We start from the raw sequence: 14,196 nt of genomic DNA on the forward strand, positions 1-14,196 counted from the left end.
ATCACAATGGTTGTGTGAGAACCAGTGTTAAGCTAAGTTAAAAAGCAAACTTTCTAGTTAGCAACAGAATAAACGTCAATAATTGGCTACATCACAGCTTCCTTTTTCAGTGTCAATTCCCCAGTACCCAGCAGAGATGGATAAATTTGAAGAGTCAGAACAATGGCGTTTCCCTTAGTCCTTCTCTCAAACGTTAATGTATTTTTTGCAAGTTAGTGTTTTTTATATTTTTGTTGCCTCAATGTTGACATAAATATTAAACAACCAAATGAAAATGCACAAAAACCAAAAGTGTAAGTCGGCAGTGTATGTAGATGAGAGCACCAACTGCTGCACAGTATTATTTGCCATTACCTTATTGTATCACACCACATAACATCAAAATGATACCCTTGAACAAGACAATACTGTGAAGCTTATCCTTGTACAGATGGTTGTCATGACCACAATTCAGCAAGGAGGGAAAATTAGATCCCAGGACATTTTCTCTGCATTGTTTAAGCACAGAAACAGCAAGGAAGCTCATCTGGGATCTTCCTATCTTAAATCAAGATAAATATGGTACATCCACTTTTACATGAGCATACAAATTAGTAAGACAATGCACATATGCTGCATTTATTAGAGCTCAACTAAGAAAATAATCTTCAATTTCAAAATTTTAAAAATAGGCAACTGGTAAGATATGAAGAATTTTGTATTAATTTTCTTACAACTAGCTAACAATTGCAGTAAGTATTCTCTCTTTATGATACAGATATAAAAATAGCACCGAAAACATTTAAAAATAAACATCTCTAAATATTTTTTCTAGATAGACAAGAATATTAATAATTTTTCATCCTCAAATAACATCAATAGAGAGGGAAGTAAATTAATATTGTTGGTGGTAAGGTACCTTTACATTGGTCTTCACACAACCCCATGTTTTTCCTAGTACAAGTACTTTGCCATTTCTTCTTTTTTTACCTTCTCAAGGATCAGAGAATCCTGAAAAAAACTGCCCTGTACTCCATCATCTTCTTGTGAATGTCATGATCTTGCCCTATAAATTTTAAACTATAAATACCCTCTTAAATGTGTTCACTGTCATTGTTGACCCCAATTGACTGTTTAGCCAGTCAAATAATAGGTTTTTTCTGTTAAATTCAATATATAGAAAAATAACATATTTGCCCCACTAATCCTAAGCAATTATTTTTTTATTCTTAATATTTTAAACTCTGATAAATTTTAAGATGGAGTATTATGAGTATTGCAGTCCTATTTTTTTATTATTAAGTCTCTAAAGCCCTTCTGTAATACATATATTAAACAGCAATTCCTGTGTGGGTTAGTATATGATCTCTTTGCATCACAATCTATATTAGCCTTTGAACTAAGCTACATCTAGACTTGAAAATCATTAGAGGGTTGTTTGCCTTCAAAAAATTAACATTTAGCAATGTTATAATTAATCTTTAAATCTCTGTCTGTCACTATTTCTCAAAGCATCACAGACACTTTAAGAAGAAACCAAAACAACCAACTCTGCCTATTAGCTCTGCATCTAATAGCAGACATTTCAGATGCTTGAAAAAATGTCAAACAAACTGACACTTAAAAGGTCCTTAATGCTTCATTCACTTTAAATTTTATTCCAGGTGTGTAACCTTGCAGAAATTCCTTGTAAAACATAAGCCAAGATTTTGTATGACTGAGTAATCTTTGGTAGGTGGACAGATAGTTCTTCAAATGCTCTAGAGTTCATCATTCAAGGCACTTACAAGCTATTAAATGCTTACATCATTCTGCTGTAAGCCCTTAGTTATTCCTGTGTTGTAGCTCATACCCCGCCATGGCTGAATTCTGTTTGCTGGAAGTGGCTGAACAAGAAGCAATCCCTCAGTTCTCATTTGTGTAACAGTGCAGAAAAAAATCCCCAAAACCAAAAAGCAAAAAAAAAAACTCGTTGTAGACTGAGATGCTCAAGGACGGAAATAGTAAGAGCATGAGACGCAGTTTCTACATTATTTACAACATCTCTGGGGATGCTAGTTAAGAGCAGGAAAGGCTTTTATTGTAAGAGATTGTGTCTCCCATCTATCTTAGTTATACTAACACTGTTTTGTACCCGAAGACAATGAGTGAGTCTGAAGGAGAAAAAAAATGTGTTAGACTAGTTTTGGCCTTGCTGAGAGTGCTTAAGTATGAGTTACTGTGTTTTTACTGCTAATACTATTTTTTTCTGAGTTGAAGACTTAGGAGCAAATGTAGCAGTATTTTAGCTCCACAAAATAACTGTGAGAGAACTGCAACTTGTTACTATTCCAGTTAGTAGGAATTTTGTGACAGTATGAAAGTATCCTCCTTTTTCTCCTTTTTCTTGTGAGACCAGATCATAAAAATTCAGAGATGGAATTTAAGAAAGGTTTACTCTTTGCTCTCTGCCTGCACTGTCATTCTGCTGCTGTGGTCATATAATTGCTTCCTTTCAGAAAACAAACAGCTGCCATGTCTAGAAATTTTGGTTAACTGCTTGGATCAGAGATTCCAGTTCTCAAACTCCCTGAGAATTAATTCATGCACCAGTGCAATGCATTCCTTGCCCTCCTCTCTACACACAGATTTCAAAGCAGTTACTGAAGCTCTAGCTGGTGACTAAAGTTAAAGTGCAGAGTCAGCATTTCACAGCTAAAGCCTAAGCAAGCATTTTATTCTTTCACTGTAGCTCTGCTCTGCAGATTGGCAAAGTAATTGCAGTCTCAAATATTTTACATTGTGATGGGCTGTATCATAACTTCTTGACGACTGGAGCATCATAGTGTTTTATGGTAAGGTTTTGTCTGCCAGCATCTGTGCTCCTTTGTGGACTGTAAAAATGTCTGCTAGAGCAGAATTTCCAGCCCTTTTGTGGTTAAATTTTGTAGCCATACAGGCCAGACTTACCTCTTAACTCTAAACTGAAGTTAAAGAATGCTTAAGGGCCCTAAGGAGATAGTTACATGGCAGAATATTGCCATTTCATCTGCAGTGAAAAATCTGTTCTGGACATGAGCCTGGCTGGAGGGAGAATTAGTACAGCATTCCTTCTGCTCTCCCACCACCTGGTATGTGGTATGGAACTTCAAACAAGCTTTCAGCACGTCTGCCAAGTCCCACTCAGATGGAAAATCCCTCCTTTCCTTTCCTTTCCTTTCCTTTCCTTTCCTTTCCTTTCCTTTCCTTTCCTTTCCTTTCCTTTCCTTTCCTTTCCTTTCCTTTCCTTTCCTTTCCTTTCCTTTCCTTTCCTTTCCTTTCCTTTCCTTTCCTTTCCTTTCCTTCCCCTTCCCCTTCCCCTTCCCCTTCCCCTTCCCCTTCCCCTTCCCCTTCCCCTTTCCTTTTCCCCTATCTGATAGCATCTCTTTATTTATGAAGATGGAGACAAAGTAGTTTTGAAGAGTACAGAATGACAGGACCCTGCTGACACTTAGCAGAGGCTGAAGAGCTGTGTGCAGCCCAGAGAATTCAGCTGTGTGGGCAGAAGATAAGGCAGTATCCCCTTCTGCTGCCAGCCCCAGGGGGCTGCACAGAAAGAACCATAAGCAATCCCAGGCTGACACACCAGCTAAAACACCAGTTCCATGCTTCATTCTTGCAATGCTTATGAAATAATCATACTGTTACACTTGTTAACTTTGATATGCTTACTTAAAAGGTGCAATCTAAGTGTCATTGTTTTAGCTAATCCAAATGTAACAGCTATTGTCACACACACATTTTGATTGCTCCACCCTGATGTCATGTTCTCTCAGCCTGAAAGCCCAGATTTTGTTCCAACACAGCATTCCTTATCTGCATTTAGCTAAAAAAAAGTGTACAGAAACAGGATCAAAATCAGTTCTTATTACAGCAGTCACTTATTTTCTATTTTGGCTTGTTTCATACCAGCACTGAGGCAGATCCATATCTATACAGTCCTGACTCTATCCCTAAAATTTGGGGCTGCTGCAACAGACAGGTTTTTCCTTTTTTTCCTTGTACTATGTTCTTTTCTGATGAGTCTCTAAATATTAGTTAAATATCCAGTCATCCCCTCTGCCAGCTTTTGCAGTGAGGTGGAATATGAATTTTACAAAGCACATCAAGAGCTGACAGTCCTGCTGCTTCCCTCTCAGTCTGCTGCCATGGCTCCCAATGAGCCCACATGGGCGCTCCTCTGACTGGCTCTGTACTCCCAGCAGTATAAGCTAAGCCCAACAGCAGTGGTTAAAATGTTTTCTGATGTTCAATCTCCTGAGTCTACTCCTCCCAGAGGCAGGGGAGGCCTGGTGGGGAACAGAAGGGGGTGGGGAACAGAACACCAGCAAGAGGCTTTAAATCCATCTTTTCTCTGCAGTTGTAGCTGAGGGTACAGTTACCTGACTCAGTCACACTTGCCCAACAGCTGCTGCCGTCTAAGGTTGCAGTCACTTCTGCTCAGGGACATGTTGGCTCTCCCCTGTGCCAGGAGCCATGCAGAGATGGCAGCTCAGTGAACTGCTCCTGCTGAAAAACATTAATGTATATATGCATATATAACACATACATGTGTGTGTAAAAATAGGTTTGTTTGCAGGCAGGTCAGCTTGAGGGCTTCAGGGGCCCAGGAGCTGAGAACATGTACATATTGAAAAGGGAATACAGAACTGAGGTAGCAGAAGAGGTGATAAAACTATTCACGTCAAAATGGAAATGCAGAGAGAAAAGGTTTATTTCTTCCTGTGTTTAAGTTACGGGAGGAAACACCTACAACAAGCCAAAAGGGAAACATAAGCTGACCTTCAGTTTGATCCCATTGGCTGCCATCTCTTTCAGATACCCAATACATTTCCCTGGTCACGGGCCGCTTATGAAGAGAACAATTGAAGTATTTCTGTTATGAGGAGTTTCCAGGCAGGACTGCCAAGTAGGCACAGTGGCCCTGTGAATTCAGTGCTGCTGAGAAGTGCCATGGGCTCAGCCTGGCTGGGCTGAGGGCCATGTGCCACCCTCATGGGCACCGCTGGCCACAGAGGGTACTGATGGCTCTGCTGTGCCCCATTGCACCCAGGCAAGGTCCATCCACCTGCCCATGACAGATGCAAAAGAGAATACCCTGAGCTGCCAGAAGCAGATGTGAAAAAACTTTGGGACATGAAAGACCACTTTCAAAAGCTTGTCAGTATGAAAACACACTAAAAAGCTGAGACAAATTAGACAATGCACAAAAGGGAAGGCCTAAGAAGCATGTGCAAGGATTATCTAAGTCAGAAGTCAGTTTGCTATAGATTAATTCTCCTTCAACTTACAACACACTGTTGTCAGCTTGCCTCTCCCAGGAACTTTAGCAGCTGTCTCAAAGTTCTCAGGTAGGATCAATTCTAGAGCTGTATTTGCCAAAGATAGAAGGAAATGTAGGCAAGCATTGATAAGACACTGAACTAATGTGCAGGAGGTTGCTAAAAGTAGAGCTGATTTTTTTCTGCCTTGCCTGGAATTCAGCAGACCAAAAGGTCAAGTAGTGATGGTCTCCAAGGACTTTTTAATTTACTGCAGGTTCTAGGATGTAAAATGCCTGTGACAGTGCTATCATGCTACTAAAGATCTAATGCTGTATCAGATTACTGGAGTGATTTAATTACCAACGGATAGCCTGTGGTGAAAAGGGCACCCTTACTTGCTAGACCTGTAAATCCAGGTCTTATTTTAAAACTTTTTTTAAATCAGAAACGGCAAATTTATTGAAAATGTATTTTTCTTCTGTTTAGAATGAACTTTGAATCTCACATGATGGCTGGGAAGAAGGATAGGGGGAAAAAAAAGAGGTGGAAAAGTTGAATAGTTACCACTCTGCTGTGGTTTTAAATTTAAAAAATTTTGAACTATTGATTCCTGATGGGAAATTATATTTTTAGTCAGAGTTTGACTGGAAGTAAAACTAGATATAAACCTATATCCTCAGTTGTGTAAATGAGTCCAGGTTCAAACAATGCTGTGCAGAAGGTTTTTTCATGTGGACAATTGCACAAGGAGAACAAGAACCTGGGATAAAACAGGTAAAAGCTGGGATGTCAATACTCAGTAAGTCTGTTTGTGTATAAAGAGGAAGTCACAAAATAAGTTGATTGAAAACTCTACAAATCTCACATCAAGGTCAGTCTAAACTATAACAAATTATTTACTAAAAATCTAGACAAAACAGAAAATAAGTATCTGTAGTAATTTGAAATATTTTCACAGAAATCACACTATTTGTGTCAATGACAATGACTGCATTGACCAGCTACCACTTAACCCTTCTTAGAGGTGTAAAGGTCTAACAAAGACTCTCTGTGTCTTCAGTTTACCTCACCCACTACTTCTTTTTTTTTCAGATATACTCCCAAATCCCATCCAAAATTGGTGTTGTGGGTTGGAAACGTGGGTTTGTGAATTGTTTCCTTTTGTTCAGCTGCACTGTAATACAAAAGATCTAGAAAGGGTCTGATTGCCTGCTCAATTAAAAGAAAATGTTTGATCTGCTGCAGCTTCTGTGTGAGAGTGGTGGTGATGCCATTTGAGCACTGTGTTTGGAAAGAGGGCTCTGAACACATGCACAGTGAGAACTCAGGGCTGCTGCAACAGTTGCACTGTTCACATAATGATATGAATATATCCCCTTTAGCACAAAAGATATGTGTTCAGTGTGTTTCCTCTGAGATAATAAAAGATTTAATTAACTGCAACAGCATATTTCTTATATATTTAGGCATTTTAGCTTTTTTTTAATATATAAAATGCAGCTTTGGTTTCTTTTAAACAAAAGACAAGGAATCAGCATGATTTCTGATCTAGATTCATAGAGGGCAATCTTAAAATACATCTTGAAGGCCTATGTTCTTGTAGATACCACACTGTCAAATAACAAAGTTACTTTAGTTGTAGTTCCCTGATGCATTTTCTTTAGCAGCTGGGCTGCTTTAATAAGTTCTGACCACAGTCTGCTTCTTGGGTGCTCTGCACACATCCTTAGTGCAGGCAGAAACTTTGTTCAGCTGTGCTGCAAATTTCATAATAGATATAATCCAAGTTAAAAATAACCTCTGGTTAAAAACAATTAAATAATATTGATGGGTGGAGGGGTGGAATGGTGTGTCTGTGATACAGAAATAAAATGAGCTGGGGTGGGGCAATACAAAAATATGTTCTTCGATTGTGAACCTCAGTGTTGCTGTTAAAGCATGTAGCAGAACTGATCAATGAGAACTGCAACACCAGACTTTTAGAGCCTTGTAAGAACTGGGCAGAAGCCTAATTTGCAAGGTATTTTTTAGCATATTGGTATGGTATAGTCAGTCTATGACTGTATTGATATTTACCTCGAATTTTAATGAAGCATAGAGTTAAAAATAATACTGCATACTATATTAGCATGAGCTTGGTTATTTTTTAAATTTTATTTTATAGCATTTTAAACTGTTACTGCTCCAAATTGCCTTCTGTCATTCATTTAGGGAAAAGAAAACACCTTTAGAAATGCTATAACTTGGCATTTATTGTGTTGTCATTTTTGCTGTGTTGTATGGATGGATAAAAAAATCTGTTGTTCAGAAATATGTACTATTACACAGAAAAGAACCCAAAGAATGTATTTTAGACTGTTGAATTTATTCTGCCTGGGTGTTTTTAATGATGTAAAGAAAATGTATGTGTAAAAGCAGCTCCCTACTTTGCTTAAAACAGCATTTTTCCTTCCAAAAAAATCAGTCTAAGAATACAATAGTTTTACTTAATTCTAGCAATTATATTTACAGTGGGAATTCCTGCTAATACTGCGGAAATTTAGATGTTGACAAATCTAAAATAATTCAATTACTACTTAATGCCTACTGGCATTTTCGATCAACAATCCCACAGCACTTTCCATGAAGTAGGCTCCAGGAATTAATTAATATATAATCAATACATTGCCTACTCTAGGGATTGAAAAGGCATCTGCTCTGTGCCAGGAACATACCTGAATGTCAGTTTGTGGTTTTGTTTATTTAAAGGGAAGTGAAAACTATTTTCTCTAGAAAAAAAACCAATGATAAATACTTAAGTATATTAACTGTAAATAATGTAACATAATATATTTATGAAGAGTCTGGAATTTTAGTAATATAGATATGGCCTTCATAAGTGGTGATAAGCTTTTTTAGAAAGTTTGTGTATTACAAATTACCTCAAAATTGCCAACTTCAATAAGTTACTACTAAAAATACATTAAATATTTTTTTGCCTAAAATTTGATACCTTACAATTAGAGGTTTTCTAAAAGGAAATATTTATTTCCTAGAGATTTCTTCTAATCATTACTGCTCTTTCAAGGATGTTGCCAGAATCCTCTAACAATTCAGTTCAAAATTTCTGGCTTTCAAGTATAGAGGTTTTGAATGTAGCCCAAAAAAGTAAGACAGAGTGTTATGTTTTGATTAATTTTTATCAATATCATGAAGACTGTTTGATAAGGCATGCCACTACACTGTACTAATTCTTGCTTATGGGACCAGATTTCCAGCTTCAATAAAGCCTGTGAACTGAAGCAGATTTACTTGTGTATGATTTAAGGCCTGACACAAATATTATCAGTTCAAATTCCTCCATAACACAAGATTTCATTCATTCTGCCTAACAAATCACTAGGTTGGAGTGTGTGTTATGAGGAGACATCAGTTTGAGGGCAGACTTGAAGTGCTTTTCATCATATCCCATTTGAAGTAGTTCCTGTATCTGCCACTTCTTCCAAATGTCAAGGTATTCCTGCATTTCTGAACATGGCACTCTGCAGTGGCATGCATAATCAAAATGGGGAACTGATGAGGCTTTTTTCTTTTTCTGTGTTATTTTTGCGTTGAGCAGACAGTTCACCATTCAGCTACACAAAGAGCTGCATGGCAGAAGTGAGAGAACAGCATGGGAGTAGGTGTAAGTAGTAAAGGATGAGCGAGGAAAGGGCTTCCCACAGCAGTTCTGCTGTCTGTAGTTGCTCTCCTGCCCATTTTTCTCCTCTATACCAGAGCTGGCAGAAGGCAGGGCAGAGCTGTACCTCACTAGCTGATGTTCACAGTCTAGCATTTTAGCAGGAACTGGCTTCGCAGGCAATTAAAGCAAATGTGCTCGACTGTGAACTGAAAGAGTTCTGTTGTGGAAATGTCCTCGGGCACAGGGGATGGCAGGACAAATGGGGTAGCAATGCATTAAACCATTGCAGCTGTTTTGTGCTCTGTGCTTAGGTCAGAGCTCTCCTAATGCACCACGTGCTGAAAAATGTACTGCCCTGCTCGGTGATTGTTCCAATCCTGTACTTCCTTAGGAGTTAAAAATTAGCATCGTCTTTCTGAACTGAATTCTGCTCATCTCCTCATCTTCACCTTCTCATATCAGTATGCACCAGCTTCAGTACTGGAATCTACTATTTAGAACCTAAGAGGAATTTTTAAAGAGTGTGGGCTAGGACTTGGATATTTTCTAGCTCTCTCTTTTGCCTTGTAAGGTAAGCAGGAAGGTGCAAGTGTTAATTCAGAGGAAGGAATTTTGGGAAATGGGGGTAGGGCATGAAGAAAATGCCAGCTAGTCTGTTTATTAGAAACTCCATAAATAGGAATTAAGACTAACATTTCTGTTATAAAAGGTTTGTGGTTTTTAACAGATGACCACCACAAGCATAAAATAACAGAACAAAGAAGTCTTTTACTTCAAGTAAAAAAAAGTTCAGAGTGGATTATAACTGTATTTTGCCTCTAATTCAAAGAAGGAAACATCCAGGATAATTAAGAAAAATCTCCACCTTGAAAATAAGTTATCTGAAAATTATAAAAGGCTTTCCAAACCAGAAATAGATTAAGGCTAGCAAGTGTATTCTGACCATGCATTTTAACATATAATCTCAATTAATCTTGGGTAAAATTATTGAACATCACAACTCCAGCAATTAATAGTGGAAGTAGACTTGAAAGCATAAATATGTACAAAGGAAACCTAATTTTACTGGCTGATTGAATCTGAACTGTGTTGTCTTTGTAGACTTTGAAATACAGACATGCAAATATAAATGCAAACTGTTCTTTTGCATTTGCTTGCAATTGACCACCTTCAAATTTTTTCTTCTGAGTACAATATTTATGGAGTTTTCTTAGTCCTCTAGGGTATATAGGATTGTAAAGCTTTCTATTCTGGATTTTGAAGACCTATTTACTCTAGATATGTTATGTTATTAAGACCTATTTACCGTAATGTTTTTTAGTACATTTTGAATTTTAAAAAATATATCAGAATAAAAGTGTAAACATTGTGTCCCTCAAAGCAAAGACTTGTATGTCAAATTCATCAGTATCTCTGAATGTTTAATCATAATGATTGTATCTAATCTCAGTCAAGAGCTACAAATGAGTCACATACATTTATACAATTTATCTGATGGTAAAACATGATCTTTTACAAGCTGTATTTAAATAAGGTAAAGGTTTCAGTGGTTATAAACAGCCTTTTGCTCCCATGTAAGTCCAAGCTATTGATGAAAGGAATTGGACTGCCTCTAACCTATCTCAGAGGAAAAAAGAGTCAAGATTAGTTTTTAGTTCAGATCATTGATTCAGTTCTTTATACAATGAGAGAAATGTTTGTGCCAGCCCAAGGGAGAAGGTAGGCACCAACAGCAAGAGAAGGTGACACCATCTGCCTCAGCAGCAGGGTGGATTTATGTGAGGTTAAAGTGACCATGTAAATAGAGCCTTAGAAATGAAACCTGTTTGCCGTTTCCTCAAATAGATTAATGATTTGTTTATACCGAGTTAAGGGACAAGGGAATCCTTAACAGGCTGTGTCTGCTTTTTGGGTAAGAGGTGGTTCCACCTACTCATGCAGTAGACGCATTAGCATTTGTAAGAATGTGAATAGGAAATAATAGGAAATCATCTATTAGGATAAATCTAAAGCTAATACACTGATTAAGTCAGAGTTCACAGAAATTTGCAAAGGGGAAGGAAACAGTGTCTCTCTCTCTGAAGGGAACGTGAGGGAAAGTTTAGATATAAAGGTTGGATGGATCCCCAGATCTTTGTTCTCATCCACAAAGACAGGCAAAGAAAGTAGTCTGTATAAAAACAGACTCCTAGACAGATATATGAGCAAGTAGATAGCTAAGTGGCACAAAAAGAGAGAAACCTCTAAATTTTTCTAGGCTTTATTTTAGGAAATGCAGGTAATTTTATTTTAAATCATTACCATATTATATATTGTGTAAAAACACTTACTAAATTGAGCTACAAAGCTGGGCAATGGCCAATGCTAGAGCATTACATTCTACTGGTGCTGTAATACTTTAAGACTGTGGTAGCTGCTCAGGATCATAGAATATTTTTAAGCACTTCCAGAGCAAAAGAGCATTAATCTAGGAAGCTATTCTAGGCAGATTGGAAGCTAGTAAAGCTGCTGTGAGAAAGAGAAGTCTTATGATTATTAACATTAGCTAGAGGCTCCCTGCATATAATATGATGGTGGGGAGAATGGGTGAACCCTGAGGATTTCCCATGGAGTCTCTTATGACAGTATTTGAGTTAAATCAGTATGTGGGTGCAGCTGCTTCAAATAACTGAAACAAGCAAGTCCAGCACCATCGCAATAAGTTAATGTTTAGCTTTCATGGGATGTTAAAACCTGTATTACTTGCTCAAGTTACAGAGACTTGCCTTCAAAAGAAATTGGATAAAATTATTTCTTATATTTTGAAGGTGCTCATTACACTGACTCTCTTGAAGAATTCAGATTCTTCTCTGTAGCTTTTCAGTATTTTCATTTGTCTCATATATTAATTCCTTATATTTTTAAAATTCTTGGATGTTTCAATCTTTGCAAAAATTTTTTGGTTTTTCTGAGTTATGTTAATATGTAATATGCTCTAAGTTGTCATGGAATTGCAGGTGAATGTAAGAGGGTACTATAAAACCACATTTACCTTCGGACATTGTGAGTGACAAACACTGCATTGTACAACTAGCAGTTGATTTCTATCTTATACAAAACCCCTGCATCACTAAAATAACATTTAATGTTGTTATAGCTGGATAGGAAACTTTAAGAAGTAATAGGTAGCAATAAATCAGCATAACTTCTACTGCTTGGACATTAAGATATACCAAAGCTTTGGTGTGGGCCTACAAAAATGGATGATGTGTGAACTGCAGAATGGAAACGTGTGAATGGAAAGGCTGTACAGCAGATAATGTATCAATATGACTTATGTTGTACTGGGGGGCAGATGCAGAAGTTTTTCTGCATCTGCCCCCCAGTCTTTAGAATATTCCTTTGGGTTTCCACATCCTGTGAGCACCAAGTCAGTGCATGTTACATGGTTCCTGTTACTGTCATGGCTTATATGGCCTAGCTTTTCATGGGAGTTGCCTCTACTGAAGCTTAACCAGGAATTTAACAGGTAACTGAAAAAGGCTGAAACAGCCTTATTTTTTAGCATTTAGCAAAGCCTGGGCACAAAGAGTACTTGAAGAAGAACTAAACATTTCAGTGTTGGAATAAAGCACCTGCTCTCACAGATGATGATCTTATGTACTAAGTGAAAAATATATCCCCTAATGAACATATGCCAGGAGCTGTTTGGATCTAGATGGAACAGAAATGAAACATTTAGATCCTTGCCAGCCATATGGGACACCGACATTTCACAATTACTCCCAGCCTGTCATTCCAAGGCTTGGCATACAGCACTGGATGAAGTAAAGGCTTGAGATTATTCAGCAAAATGTTAAAATGCTTTGCTCTGCGGCCTCCTCTTGCATTGCTGCTCTGTTGCATGTCCACAACCCAGCTAAACTTGAGCAAACCACTGAACTGCAGAGGGAAGTGATCCACAAAGCACAGCCATCTGGGCCTGCTGAATAGGAAGGGAATAAAACCCTGGGAGAGTCACTGGCTGTTACTAAAGCCAGGATTGCTTTTGCAGGAATGCCAAATCTTACTAATTAATTTTCAGATTTATACTTCAGGGTGACTCTGGCAGTGATGATTATATTATTCAAAAAACAGTCACAGACTGTTCTTGAATCTTCAAGCACAAATCTCTAAATTCTTTGTAAGCTCCTAGCATTTGCTTTCCACGCACACATCTTTCCTTAAGAGTAAGCCCTGCCAAAAAGAGTTAGCTTATCCTTACAGTAGTATTTTGTGACTTGTTCTTTTCATCAAAGCAGGGTTCTTTGATAAGTGCACTGAACACCCAAGTCACAACATGCTATGTTTGTCTCATTTTTATCCCAACACCTTGGCATAATCTTTGTGCCTGAAGTCTCATAGACAAAAAGCATCAGGACTGGAGACTTCCAGCTTCTGGCTTTGACACTGCTAACACACTGCATTAAAAGAAGTCACAATCAAGTCATAAAGGCAAGAAGGCTGGGCAAAACCCAAACCTTGCTTAAGAAAGGATGATTTTACTTGAACTTAATAGTGTTCCCACCAATTTCAATTGGACTGAGGCTTCCCACAATGTATGAAGAGCTGAGAGATCCCCTGGTGAAGAAGAAGTAGGTAACGTTTCTCCACTTTATGGCACTAATGTAGAATTATAGAATAACTGGGGTTAGAGATTACCTTTTACCAACCCTCCTGCCATGGGCAGGGACAACTCCCAGTAGACCAGTTTGCTCAAAGCCTTGTCCAACCTGGCCTTCAAGTGGGACACCCACAGCTTCTCTGGGCAACCTACTCAGGCTGCTCTTACCAACCTCGCGGTAAAAACTTGCTCATGTTAATATATGTCCAGGCAAACGCTCCTTCCTTATTCTGGAGGAACTACTCCTTTTTTGGGGTTTTGTGTGTTAGGGGTTTTTTTTAAGGACGGGAAGAAGCCTGCAGCTGGTTTTAATACCCTACCCAGTAAATGACGGGAGCCTGTTCGCAATCAACGACACGCGTTATTTATTAACTGACTTCTCCCTAATTGTCCCCAGACGGCCCCGAGCACTTTCTGGCAGACACGAGCGGAGCTCGGGGGTGGCTGTGGGCTCCACGGGCTCCGGGCGGCCCTGGAGGGGAAAGGGACGGGGACAGCCCCGGGGGCTCGGGGCGGGCGGGGCTCGCCTCGCCGCCTCAGCCCCGCCTCGCTCCCTCGCGGCTGCCGCGTTCGCACCTTCGGCGCGGCGTGAGCGGTGGCAGAGGCGGCAGCCGCCCGCCCTGCCCGCTGAC

The sequence above is a fragment of the Ammospiza caudacuta genome, chromosome 7, assembly GCF_027887145.1.
Source record: "Ammospiza caudacuta isolate bAmmCau1 chromosome 7, bAmmCau1.pri, whole genome shotgun sequence".
In the NCBI taxonomy this organism is placed as follows: domain Eukaryota; kingdom Metazoa; phylum Chordata; class Aves; order Passeriformes; family Passerellidae; genus Ammospiza; species Ammospiza caudacuta.